The sequence below is a fragment of the Accipiter gentilis genome, chromosome 9 (assembly GCF_929443795.1).
Source record: "Accipiter gentilis chromosome 9, bAccGen1.1, whole genome shotgun sequence".
Lineage (NCBI taxonomy): Eukaryota > Metazoa > Chordata > Aves > Accipitriformes > Accipitridae > Astur > Astur gentilis.
The window spans coordinates 40,462,988-40,476,404 of NC_064888.1; positions in this window are offsets into that span (position 1 = coordinate 40,462,988).

A 13,417-nucleotide genomic window follows, 5' to 3' on the forward strand; every position below is an offset into this window, starting at 1 on the left:
ATCTTTCCAGGAAAGTTTAATGAAAGGTTCTTGAATCAATCTGTCTGGTTTAAAGTTTGAAGGGCATTTGGATGCACTAATTTGATGTATGTGCCAGCTGTTTCTAAACAAATAGTTATTAGATAAAGACACATAGGGCCCTACCCGCTCCCTCCCCCTTATCTGCCGTGGGCTTCCTCAATGTTCTCCTTCCATAAACGCCAGCTTGCTTCAATTGCCTGCGCTTTCAGTGTACTTTAATATCTTAATGGGGAATACTATAGCTCCCAATCTCTAGTTCCGCATTTGTTACTTGTTTTGTAAGCCAATTATTGGGAGATTTAACATTATAATGTCAATAGAAAAGAGTGTGGTAGCAAAATGAAAGTGTGACCTGGGCCTTCCAGGTAATTTGCTATTTGCCGGGACACTGGTAATCGCCTTGCGTGCCCATTACAGGCAGTTGAAGCGAAACACGCGTGCTCGTATTCCTCAGCGCCGTGTTGTAGGCAGGCGGGGCCCAACTCACGGCCGCCTTATTCTAGCTGTCACTCGCTGTTTAAATTACAGTCGTGCCTGGGGCATCAGCTGAGATCTGGCTGGAAAAGAGCTGGCCAAAGGGGGTATGACAGATGTCTAGAAAACCCTGAAGGGTATGGGAAAGGGAATAGTGAACGAGCATTCACAGTTCTTAAAACAGAAGAATGTATCGAATCACAGTTAGGTATCAGGTTTTAAAAATGAGAATTTTTTCTCGTGCTAGAAAATTAACTTGTGCAACATCCTGCCGCCAAAATGCTGTGGAGCCAAATTATATCACGAGTTAAGTGGGGCTGAAATAAATTCATGGGCTACAGGTCCATCAGTGATCGCTGCACATGGCCATCTAGACACAGTCTCTGGGTTCAGGGAATCCTCATACCGCTGGTTGTTGGAAGCTGGAAGGGAAACTTGCTGTTCCTCAGAGTTTGCCCTGAAGCATCCGTTGCAACCCCCCCAGGAGACACGAGATGGGGCGAGGCAGACCGGAGCTGGGCCGGACAGAAGATCCGACCTCGTCCTTCTTACACTGACTGTCCTTGGGAAGATCTTTGCAGTCCCAAAGCACCTGCAGGCTAGAGAGTCGGAGGAAATACCGGGGAAAAGAGATGAAGCGACTCACACAAAATTCCCTCCGTAGGTCAGGGAGAAGAAGCTGGGTTTCAGCAGTCCCCGGCCAGCATCTTATTCACCAGAGCACCCGTCTTTAGTTTTTATGCTAATTTGGAAGTTACTGGCAGAAAACTGAAGCGGTGCAGCCCCGAACGAGGCCCTCCAAGGATTTAAGTGCCTGGAAGGCAAAAGTTGCATTTCATTGATAGTACAATTGTGTCTTAAATCTCTCTGGTCACCAGAGATGTAGCAAGCGTGGTGTCAGCTCAAGACCGAGCGAGGTAAATGCAGATAAGGCAGCGCCCGTGGATTGCCAGACATTTATATGGTGTCGGTACAGTACAAAGGGGCCTGAGCTGTGTGAGCCTTGTACCTGCCGCTGTAATCTAAATAACCCAGAGGGACTGAACACAGGCTCCTGTGATGGACACCATCCCCGGTGGGGACTGCCACCATCTTTGACGGGGAATTCAAAGAAAGGACATCAGCTCAGAGGTCAGTCGGGCATTTGGGAGCAATTCCACCCAGGCACAAGCAGCAAAGCTACCTGCACGCATCCTTCCTCTTCTTCATTTTGAAACAAAGCACCGTAGCCAAATCTCAGCCAATCTTTCCAAAAGCTGCTCATTGCCAGATTGTGTGCGTTGAAGCAAAGGACAGTCCGCCTGAGAACAGTACTACTGTTATAGCAGTGACAGCTAGAGATATGATTTATTTTTTTTTTTTTTAAACTGAAACAGTTACACCCTGGAAGTCCTACTGTGATATAATTATACTGGCGTAAACACGCACCCGTACCATCTTGCTTATTTTACTTTCCGAATTAGAACAAGCTGCACTGGTGTATGCGTTTCTTCTATCAGCCGAATTGTGTCCCCACAAGGATTTTTCCTGCTTTAACAGAAATGGTATTAAAGCAACAGACCTTTGCAGTGAACACCAGTCCTTAGTTTCTAAGTAAGCATTTTTACTTTTTTGTCATCAATAAATAAGCCGTAGGAATCCAGTCCTTTAAAGAGAAAGATAAAAGGCACAGAAAATCTGGTCTCCTATGTTCCTATTTCCTGATTAGACTTCAAGAAAAGGGCAGCCAGAGAAATGCCTTCAACCTTTGCCGTTAAATCCCCAGGAAACCCTGATACCCAGGATCTGTGGTCAGGAAAAAATCTCCCAAAATACAGAGACAGGATGGATGCTCCTCATTGTTCCAGCATCTTCGCGGAGGCACGTGATGCAACCAACCTTCCGCTGGGTCCTGCATTTTTGTACATATGCTCTTCTGCCATGGTTTTAGGGAGGCTCCAGTAAGAGATGTTTCTGATTGTTTTCTGTGTCACGTTTTGACAAGCACTATGTATTCAGTGGTGACGATAGGCAAATGGAGCCAGCTTCTAAGCAGTGCTGTTTCCCTAGGTGCGTATCTGTGAAAGGTTATCAAGGATGCCCAGAGCGTTAGCATGGTCACAGCCTTGGTGGACTTCCAGATTTCAGTGAACACACATTGTTAGGGGAAAAAGAGCAAGTTTCTCCCCCTGCTTGTGTCTGGTGCCTCATCCCAAGTCAGCAAAACCAGCCCCAGTGAAGGCATCTGATGTAAATCTTTGTCACTTGGAGGGGGTGGGCAAGAAGTGGAGCGGAGGGGCTGGCGCAACAGAGACAGCTGCTACGGGAGATGTTGCTGGTCAGCTACTCCTTCTCTGCCCTTCTCTCTCATACCTGCTCCAACCTCTTGGCCAACAAGTTTTTCATGGATTCAATGTACTAAGAATTGATCCAGGATGTTCTGAGTGTCTCGCTGGCTTACGCATCCTCTTACGATTCTTGAACATCAGCAATGCAAGAATGAGTCTGGAGTCCAGCTTCCATGCAGTTCAGAGACAGAGAACTTGGTGAGACTCAGGACACCCCAAAGTGACTTTTTTAGTTAATAGCACTGAGATAAAATGTCATAGATACCAAATGTGTCTATAGACTGTGGTGTGGTTTGGGACCCTTCCTTGTCTGGGACAGGTCCTTCTTTTCATTTTGCATGCTTGTATGGCCTCTGCTGCAATACCTTTGTATCTCCAAGGTTTTAGTAAGTGCATCCACAGTACCTACCATGAAGAGCCCTGGGAGGTACAGTAGTACTTGGGTGGATATCTGAGGTACAGACAGATGTCTCAAACCAAAAGAATGCCCAGCCACCCTGCAATCCTCTCTCTAAAGCACGTGTCTTGACATGACCATATGCACAAACAGGCAGCAATACAGACAGCTGCTCTTCTCAGGAGAGCAGTCTGAAGTTTTGATTAACCAGGCTCAAAATGATAAAATCTAAAATAATTTGACATGTGAAAAGGATTTTTCAATTGTCATTAATGCTGTTTTCTAAGGAAATTTTAATTCATGTAATGAACTATCTTATTTAAAAATCAAGTACCTGAAGGTATAGGAGCTAAGTCCGCAGTGATTCTTATCAAGGAAGCTAGTGAGCATCGGTCCTATCGGATGCCTCACCACTGGCCTCGATGCCAAATTTTTCACAGAACCTAACGCTGAAGATTTTGGCCCCAGCACCCCACATCCAACCCACCTTGTCCATCCAGTCCTGACATTTCACAGCAATGCAAATAGAAAACAGGTAAGACAGAATGCCTGTTGCTAGCGGAGCTGTAAAGCAGCCCAGCCATGCCCAGTGCTTTTCAGAACGAAAAGACACGTGTGCCCTTTCACACTCATGTTGGACAGTGTCTTGCGCCGCGCACGGGCAGCAGCCGGCAGCTGCCTCTCCCCGGTAAGAGCCCGCAGGCATCCCACCTCGGGGTCACCAGAGCTTGTAGCGTGGCTACCGGGGCTGGCTGCAGCCTGGTGACTTGTGTACAGTGGTAAAAATGACTCTCAGCTGTGCTTGCACGCGAGGCTTAAGGATAGCACCCAAATTGCACGCCGTATCAGCCTGGTGAAAGAGCTTCCCTTCAAGACATCCCAAGGGCAAACGCAACCCGAACCCATTAATACAAGACTGTATCTGTTGGAATTAGTCTCTGCCACATTAGACTCATGCTCCAGCAGCACAAAAGCGGAACTTTTAAATTTAAAAAGGTGTGTACAAGTAGCGTAGCTGCCTTTGGTGTTTAGTGTCTCTCTGGGAAATTGATAGGTAACAGTTTGCTGCGAGGAAGGTGTGCAGGGGGAGCTGGGGGGAACCGTCTGCAGCGCTTGAGCTGTATTGGCTCTCAGCAGCATAAGCAAACAGGATTTTTAAAAAGCACAAATGCGCTGACATGTTTCCATATAAACTTTTCTCTGTGCCTCTGAGAAGTATATTGGATATTGATACTGAGCCAAGCAGAAAGTAAGTTGCTCATTACTGGAATTAACCCATCTTCCCTTTATCTCTGTGCATTATCAAGTAAGAGAATAACTCATGTGAATAACTCAGCCTGCGGACTGAACTAAAATCCTGGGAAATTGTTTTGGAGAGAGCCTAGGTTTTGTTTAAACAAATAAACAGAAAGTGCAAAAAGGAAAGAACTGCTCTGAGCCAACCCAGAAAGGTTTGTATCGTGCAAACCGGCATTTGCATTCATTCTCTGCAGGTTTTTATTTAATTTAGATAAATATCTAAATCAAATTTCATTTGCAAAACAAAAAGAGGCACTCAATCTAGAAAATATCAAACTGGAAAACTGAGAAACTTTTTCATTTGGGGCTTTTCTTCTACATGAGGCTATTTCCTGAAATCGTGATGAATTTGCAAATAGTTTCAGCTGTCCCAAAATTACACTTTTCAGCAAACAGCTACTTGTCTGATGAAAATCACTCAGCTGTTACCAAGGTCTTGGCTAGCTCTGGCTGTTACATTTCCAATGGGATTTTTCCACAACAGTTAAGCAGGAGCGGCCTGGGAGTTTAAATATGGATAATTCCCTCCATCCTGTTGCAACTTCTGCAGCCTGAGCTCTTCCCTGGCTCCTGCGTGCCGCTGCACTGCAGGCTGGGGACGCGGATAGGGGCGACGGCAACCACTGCAGGTTGCTGGAGCGTCCCTTCAGGAGGAAACAAAGACAAAATGCAGCGTGTGGGATAAAGTCTAAAGGAGCTACAAAGTGTAACTGGAGATGGAGGGCTTGATGGAGGGCCCACGCTGGAAGCTGGGGAGGGTTTGGCTGGGTCAGGAGGACAGGCTGGGGAAGAGGTGGAGGACCTCGACGGGAAGAGCAGCGTCCTGGCAGCTCCTGTCTGCGAGCTATCAAATATAAATGTTATCTAGCCAGGGGGGCGGGGGAAAGAAATGGCTTTAAAATCCAGTTTTACACACATTGTGTTTTGAGTAAATATTATTTTAGCTATCTAAAGTATTCAAACTAATCACTGCAGTTTCCTTTACTGTCTACCATTCCAGACACAAGGTTTATTTACTGTAATGTAATACATCTTGAGGGAATGTCGTATGCAGATATTAGCAATTAACTCATTAATCTAAAAATCACAATTCTTGCAATTAATAGAGCACTGCACAGTCACTCTAATTACAAACTCTGCACAAAAGGCCAGTCTCACAGGGAACATGTAGCCTCCTAATTAGCCAAGATTTCAAAGGCAGACTGAAAATTGAGATGTTGAGGGTCAGGGAGGAAAAAATGTGAATACACCGCACTGTGAGCATATCTGACAGCGGGACTGACAAGCAATACATAAAGAGTTTACTTCGGCGAAGTCTGGGGGGTAGCGCTCATCTATCCAGGGTAGGCGTGCCACCGTCTGCCGGCAACAGCGAGACTTCTTTTGGGGGAGGCACCAGCGAGACTTGCTTGCGCGGAGGCGATGGGGTCCTGTAGCTCCTCTAACCAAGGAGTTCCCAAACTTTTGCAAGGTGCTCACGCAGCCGTGTTCCAGGGAGGCACTGCCCTGGGATGCAGCTGGCAGCCAGTGCTGGAGCTTTATCTGCTGGGAGAGCCACGGCCACCTCCGGGGCTCAGGGATGGGGAGCAGCCCCTTGAGATGCCGGCTGGCTGCACAGCATTTTCTCCCCAAGTCCTGCGAGATGCCAAGTCTGGCTGCGGTCCAGCGAAGCACTTATGTGTGCATTTAACTTTAAGCACAGGAGTAATCCTGCTGATTTCATTAGGGCTACTCACGCGCTTAAGGACTTGGCTGATTTGGAAAAAGAGTGCTCAGCATGAAGCAGGACCAAGTCCTATATCGCGGGGCACGACCTTGCAAAGCCTTTCAGCATCTTCATTTTTCCAAGTCTAAGTGGAAGCAATAAGACCTGCCTCCCTCCGTGCCCCCACACCGGCTGGTGCGGTGGCAGAGCCCTGCAGCCGACATGAGGGGAGTTACCCACCTGCCTCCGGACAAGCTCTTCTCTTTCCTGAGACACGAGACCTGGCCGCGGGCGTTGCAAATCCCAGCAGGAGCACCGGTCCCTGGGCACCGCAGGCATGCCTGCCGGGGCTCCAGACGACATCCCGGGAGATGCTGTGGGAAGCGTTTCCTCACCCAGGCCTCCACCCAGATGCTATTGTAATCTTTATCTTCAAGCAAGAGACAGGGAGTCTGCCAGCATGTGGCTGGTGTTGGTAGAAACCGTTGTCATAAGCTGACTAACAGTGGAAAAAGGCTGCGTAAGACAATGCCTGTTTGACTTACAAAGTAGAAATATGATTGCAGCACTGATTTCTCTTCCCTTATATTGTGTCCCTGTGCTACTGCCTCCTGAGGAGTTTAGAAGCTGATGGGTTTAGTCCCTGAGAGAGTATTTTTTTCATCATAATTTACCGATCATGTCCCAGAGCTAAACTCCCGTGCCAGTAGCAACATTTTTAGGGGCACCAATTTTTTTAAGGGGTACCTCCTGTTATCCTTGCTTGCTGAAAGGACCCTTTCAGCTTAGAGCAAACGATCCCCAGGGTGGCACCTCCTTGTCCAGGAGCTCTGGACGAAATCACCATTGGCACCTGCAGGCTCCTCTAAGGAAGGTGGAAACATCTCTGTGGGTGGTGGAGGGGACAGATTGTGGAATTGAAGCTACTGAGTGTTTAGATGGTGGTAAAGAGAGAGAAGATCTCAGCAAGAGCCAGAGGGACTGCAGTTGAAGGAGGTCTAATGGCTCTAGCATTTGACAGGGTGTCTGCTCCCATGTGGGGACAGGTCTCCTCAGTGATGGGCCTCTTTGTGCAGACCTGCTTGCTTGTAGACTAAACCTGCTGGTGCTAATACCGCTTGGCAGACAAATGCTGGCTGCATCTCCCCGAGAACAGACCTGCTCACGGCATACTAACCCCACAATTCAGGCTCAATACAATTGAGGTTGTGGATAGATCATCACTGATTTCAACATAGCAAGCCAAGTGATAATATTCTTGAAGGACACTGAAAGGCCCAGAATCCAAAAATTCTGAGATCTTTTAGAGACTGAGAATACTTAAAATGTGTTTGGGAGAGAACTGAGACAGGTGAAAATGCTAAAAGAAATCATCCTAAGGAAAAAAGTTGTCTTCCCACCATTGATAGGAAAAGACTCCACAGAGGAGTGGGATCTTGGAGAGCGAAGTTGGTCCCCCATCCCACAAGGAGAGAAGGGCTTGGAAGGCACGCTGGCTAAAAGTGCCATACCTCCAGGGTAAGAGTATGTAAGTGAGCAAGCCGTGAGATATGTAAGCCTCGTTTGCCAGCCTCATGCAGCTTGGGCAGGGGAACGCAGAGGCAGGAGAGAAGAACCACATCGCATGGGCCATGTAATGGCTGCTGCCCTTCAACAAGGTGTTTGCTCTGATTAGCTGTTTATCTCTCGTTCTGTAGGGTGGTGGATAATTTTAAACTTAATATTGTTGAGTCAATATTGCTCGAAGACTTGGTAAATGATATTAAGAATTAACTAGAAAAGGACTGAGCATAAAAGTTGAGAAATGACAACACCGTTGGGGTCCCTGAACCCTGTCGTGCCAAACCTGCAAAGCTCACAGCTTTTTGTCACTTACTGGGCAATGCCAGTAGCTGCTGGTGCTGCTGTGGGACAGGGACTAGGCACCATAGTCATCCCTGGAGCGCACTTGAAAAGTGGTTAGAAAAGTGGCTAGTGTGAGAAGAAACATTCATTTCTCTGGAAAGGTGGAGAAAACGCTTGATAAAAAAAGTTTTGTTAAAATTACTATATCTGGATTATTGTTTGCTGGGAACAGAGTATGTGATTCTGATGTATTTTTTAATAACAAAGAAAGATCGCCAGACGTGGGAATAAACAAGAGTTATTAATATACTTCTTGTAAGGATGACCCCTTGATCTGTCTGCAGCACAGATCTCTGGGGCTCTCAGCTTGTCTCTGCCCTTTCCCTCCCCGTCTTAACCTATTTGTGCCCAACCTGCCTCTGCTGCAGCCAGGGCACTCATTCCTGACCTACAGACAGGGCTGTTGGGAAACTCTGATTAATTAATGGTTGTAAAGCATTTCTGGGTCTTTGCATGAGAGGCACAATGGATATATAAAGTACTGGGAAGGAGTTGCAGTGATGTGATGTTTATGTACAGAAAAACTAAAAAGACAAGTTTTCTTTCTTAAAATGTTCCTTTTTGCCTCTCACACATGAAATAGTTATTGTAGAGTGTTTTGTTGGAACCTAAGGACAGTTATTCAAAGGGCAGGGAAATTGGTGTAAATCTTAAACCCTCTCCATTGCTGTCAGGTAATTAACTTCATGTTTTACCAAGATTATCTCCCCAAATGAATTACGAGAATAATACGGTTTCAATACCGTTCATTCAGTAATTAATCTTTGCAGGGAAGAAACTTCATTTCAAGTGCTAGTAAAGTATATGTAAAATATTAATCAGTGTTGAACTAACAACAGACCACTGGATGCCATCCAGGACAGATGAAATGCGACCACTTGCATGCGCTTCTTAAAAGCAAGAATTTTATCCAGACATTTCAAAACTCCCAGGAAAGCTAGTAAATTACAGATATGCTGAGGGAAATCATGCTCAGATTTAAGAATACAGTATTGCCCTGCGCATTGTAGAAAAGACACGAAGAAGAATAAAATGTAAAATATTTCTTAAAGTTCAAATGGAGCAGTCTGTCTTGGAAGACAAAAAAAGATGATAAAAAAAGAATTGGGAAGTCCAAGCTGGCAGTTATTAGAATAGCAAAAACATAGTGCTTATGTACATAATGGTTTAACTTAGATTAAAAACCATAACTTATCTGAAAACACTCCTTTTAGTACTTTGGAGGTTAAATATGGTTCATAGCAGCTCTCACAATTAAATTGTTTTTCCCTCGCTTCAATAAAGTATATTAAAAATCATTTCCTGAAAAGTAACAAAAGATCATTATTTTGTTTGCAAACCAACACCACGTTAAAGGGAAAACGTGCAGCGGCGGCACTTGCATGGCACCGGGGCTTGCACGCCCTGAGCCGAGATGCAGAAAGCAAACAGCCCTGCACATCTCCTGCTAAGACCAAGGTGTTTCATGAGCAGGACCCGAGGTGCGGTACCATTTACACCAAAGGAGCCGATTCCTTCTTGAAATCGCTGCGACAGCGCAATGCCACAACAATGCAAACCCCATCAGCTGCATCCCTTTCCTCCCCGCAGCCCGTTCCTGCTCTGGGGAGCTCAGTTGGCCCCACGCCACTTGGTGTGGTGGTAACCTGGGCTCGCTGTGCGGTTCCCCGGTGTCAGGGATGGTGCGGGGAGGATGCTGATGCAGGACCACATCCTCCACTACGGGAATGCAGGCGGCAGATCTGCCCGTCTCCATGAAGTGTTTCGTTGAAGCGGCTACGCAACATCTGCTGTGGCGTGCGGTAACAGAGTTAAAGCCTCAAAGCCCAAATGTCTGAGCAGGACTGGTTGCTCTGAGGCACTAATCCCCTGTACACGTACGGTCCAGAGAGTAGCTTGTTCCAATTTTGTACGTTTTGCCAGTGGATGTTTTTGCAGCATTGCTTTGCTTATACAGTGGATTTTATTTGTTCATGGTTGATGGGAAGCTCTGAGATTTACAGTCACCTCTTCCTTCTGGCTATTTTCATTTGGTGTGGGATAGTATTAAAAAAAATTTCCTAGGATAAGAGTAACTACAATACGCAATCCCAAAATCTCATCTGCTCGCCATGAGAGCAGCTATAAATGTACAATTAGATATAAGACTCATGTTCAAAAGTAGGAAATTGCAGGGGCTTGTCTCCAGCAGGAAAGTGGGTTCCCTAGGCCACACTCTGCAATTCATCGTGTTGCCCTCCCCCTTTTTGCCACCCACCCTCTCCCCCTTCCTGGGATTTCTGTCATTATTTACGCGGGAATTTCCACCGCAGTAGGTTAAGGGTGATGCTCCAGCTTCTCTCAGCACTGGAGGAGAGTTGCTTGGCACGCACCGGGCTCTCTCACTCCTTCCCTGCTACGGCCACTGGTTTCTGACACTGTGTTTGTCCTCCCCTGGGGTGATGCCTCACCACGAGGATGTTGACATCTTTTCATGGGACACAAGCACACCCAGGGTGGCCCAAAAGAGAGGTGAAACTTCTTTTAACCTGCCCCCGAGCCCCGATATTGCACTTAGAGCAGCCCACGCCGTGCTGAGCCGGTCTGGCTGGCATTGCCCGGCATGACCCTCTCCTTCATGCAGGGACCCCCGTGTTGGGAGATGCGGTCCCGGCTGGCCAACCTCAGTAGCAGACAAGATGTCATGGGTGAACCAAACTCCAAACCAAGGGTAGTATAGAAATAGAGATTTTGAGAGCCATGCTGATGGGAAGCAGCAATGGGGAAGTGGCAAGACCCCCAGCACGTTTCCCAAACACATGCTCTGACGATGCCATGAAGTACCTCCGTGGGTTACGTCAGTGCAAGTTGCTATGAACCACTCAAGTTATTTCCTCCCTAATGGGAGAATGAGATCAATATCACAATTCAGCAGCATTAAAAATCTACATCGCATGGACAAATTCCTTCTGCTGTCATGGGAATGACTCGCACTGGCTTTTAGCTGCAGGTTGTCCCATGTCCCCCAGCACCCGTAAGCCATGGAGGGGAGAAAAGGTCTCTCCGTTCGGCGGCAGCCATCCACGTCCCTGTGCCCTGACCTCTGCTCCACGGAGGAAGGGAGCAAGAGAAACCGGTGATTTCTGTTTTGTTCCCCTGCGCTGGGAGCTGGTGGCTCCGTCATGGAGGTGGCGAGGTTAAAAAAGATGGGGAGAAATGGGAAAATTCTTCCAGGCTTCGTTGTGGATGTAAAGGGCCCTCGAGAGATTAAAATACAAAGATGGAAACTGTCATCTATTTTTGGAAATGTTTTCCTCTCGGGGACTAACTCCAAGGCTATTAATCAGCATAACAAGAAGAGGAAGAGACTCTCAAAGATCAATTGCTCCTCGCTGGAGAAGTAGTTCAAAATAATTGTATATGTGTTGGGGCTCTTTTTTGTGTAATTGAATGGTACCAAAAGAGTCAAGTATATTTAAGGGATAATCTCTCCTGCGCTGTAGTGAACAAAGCAATAAACGCCTATTGAGATTGATTAATCACTGAGGAGGTGCCAAGGAGTTTAATCCATCCCAGAAGTCTTTTACGACAAGGATCCTGCAAAGTGGTGGGGATTATTATTATGCAAGAAAACTGTTAGAAAAGAAAAAATTCCCTCTCTCTGAAGTATGAAAATATTATGTTTCTGCCTCCACCTGCAGGAAACCTCCACCCCAGAGGTTTGGATAAGGATCTACTGGTAAAACTGTCTGCAGACAGGAAAGGATCATGCAGCGTAATTCCTAGAAAACTGTCTCCTTCCTTGTTTGCCCCTTACTGAGGGAGATAAAGAAGGGGAAAGCATAGAAAAAGATTCTTCTGATTAAAAAAAAGGCTTCAACAGAAAGACCTTTCAGTCTGCACAAAACAGAGCCTGTCCCCTTCCCTCCCCAGCGAACACAGCCACCCTTGCCGCCCGAAGTGAGAGCCTTTATAATGTCCCGCTGACCTGGAACATGTGGGACCAGACCTCCACCTTTATCTAAAGAAAATGCAAGCAGAGCACCAGAACGGAGTGAAAGAAAGAGACGTACAGCAATACATATGCCGATGGAGAAAACCGAAGTAGTGTCATTGCCTTTAGAGTACTGGGCAAATCAGTGGCTCTCGCCGGGGACCACGCTCACTCCCGCTCCAGAGGAGGTTGAGCCGGGTCGTCCCTCCGCTGTGTGGTACCGCAGCGATAAGCACATTAACAGCTCATACCGAGAAGCACCCTTGCTGAAACAGAAACACGGTAATTCAAGCATGCAGAAGCCAATACAGTGCTACTCCAGTAAAACAAAACATATAGGTGACCCTAAGAAAAACCTAGCAAATGTCAGAAGAGGGAAGAAGTCTGGAAATCCAGAGCTCCCAGCTTTGTCCCTTCCTATAGCAAAAGAGTTCTGAGTCCAGCCCATCATCCTTCGGATGAGAAATTTGCATTTTTCTGCTGAGAAGCCCTGACCCGTCTCTGGCATCACTGAATCTGTGGGGAATCAGTGGGATGAGGCTGCCGTAGGCTCCTGCCCTCGCCTGGAAGGCAGGGCACACCTTCCAGGAGAGAGGGTATAAAGAGTTGGGATAGAAAACTGGTCTGAATTTGAATAGCTACCACGCTGGGAGGATTAATAAAGGAGGCACGGTCACCAAGGAGATCTTCATCTTACTCTTACGCAAAAAAAGAGTGCAAACACGATAGGTCCATAGAAAGCATGGCTAGTGCTTCACAGGCTAGGCAAGAAACTTTGGAAATCTGTACGTCCAGACTCCACACAGGAGCATCTCATAGCTGCTTCCACTTATTTTTCTCTTTTTTCCTCTAAGCAATGCTGAGTACACAGAAGAAAAATATTTTAAATATCCCAGCTGACAAATCAAGTGCAAACATGAGAACATCATTTGCTTCATCTTCCTAACCTGAAGACAGGATTCCTACCATGAAAGTGCATGAAACAATAAACACCTGATTTGCTTGCAAGGCTCTTTTGCAAGAAAGAGGATGTGCCCTTTCATCTAGCGCTTCTTGGTCTCTGATGTATAAATCCCTGTCTCTCTGTGCGCAATGCAATTTCCAGGGCAAAGCCCGTTTTGGCTTGTGATTAAAAAAACCACACTCAAACAGGTATCGGGAGGGGCTGGAGGCGTTTTCATCCCTGCGTATCCATCAGGTCCATGGTTTCCAGCCTTTCTGGACCCCACTCGCTCACCTCTGCAGCATGTGCCTGTGGAATAAGCTGCTGGCTCAGGGTGGTGGGTCAGGGTCACGCAGGCGGGATGGGCACAGAA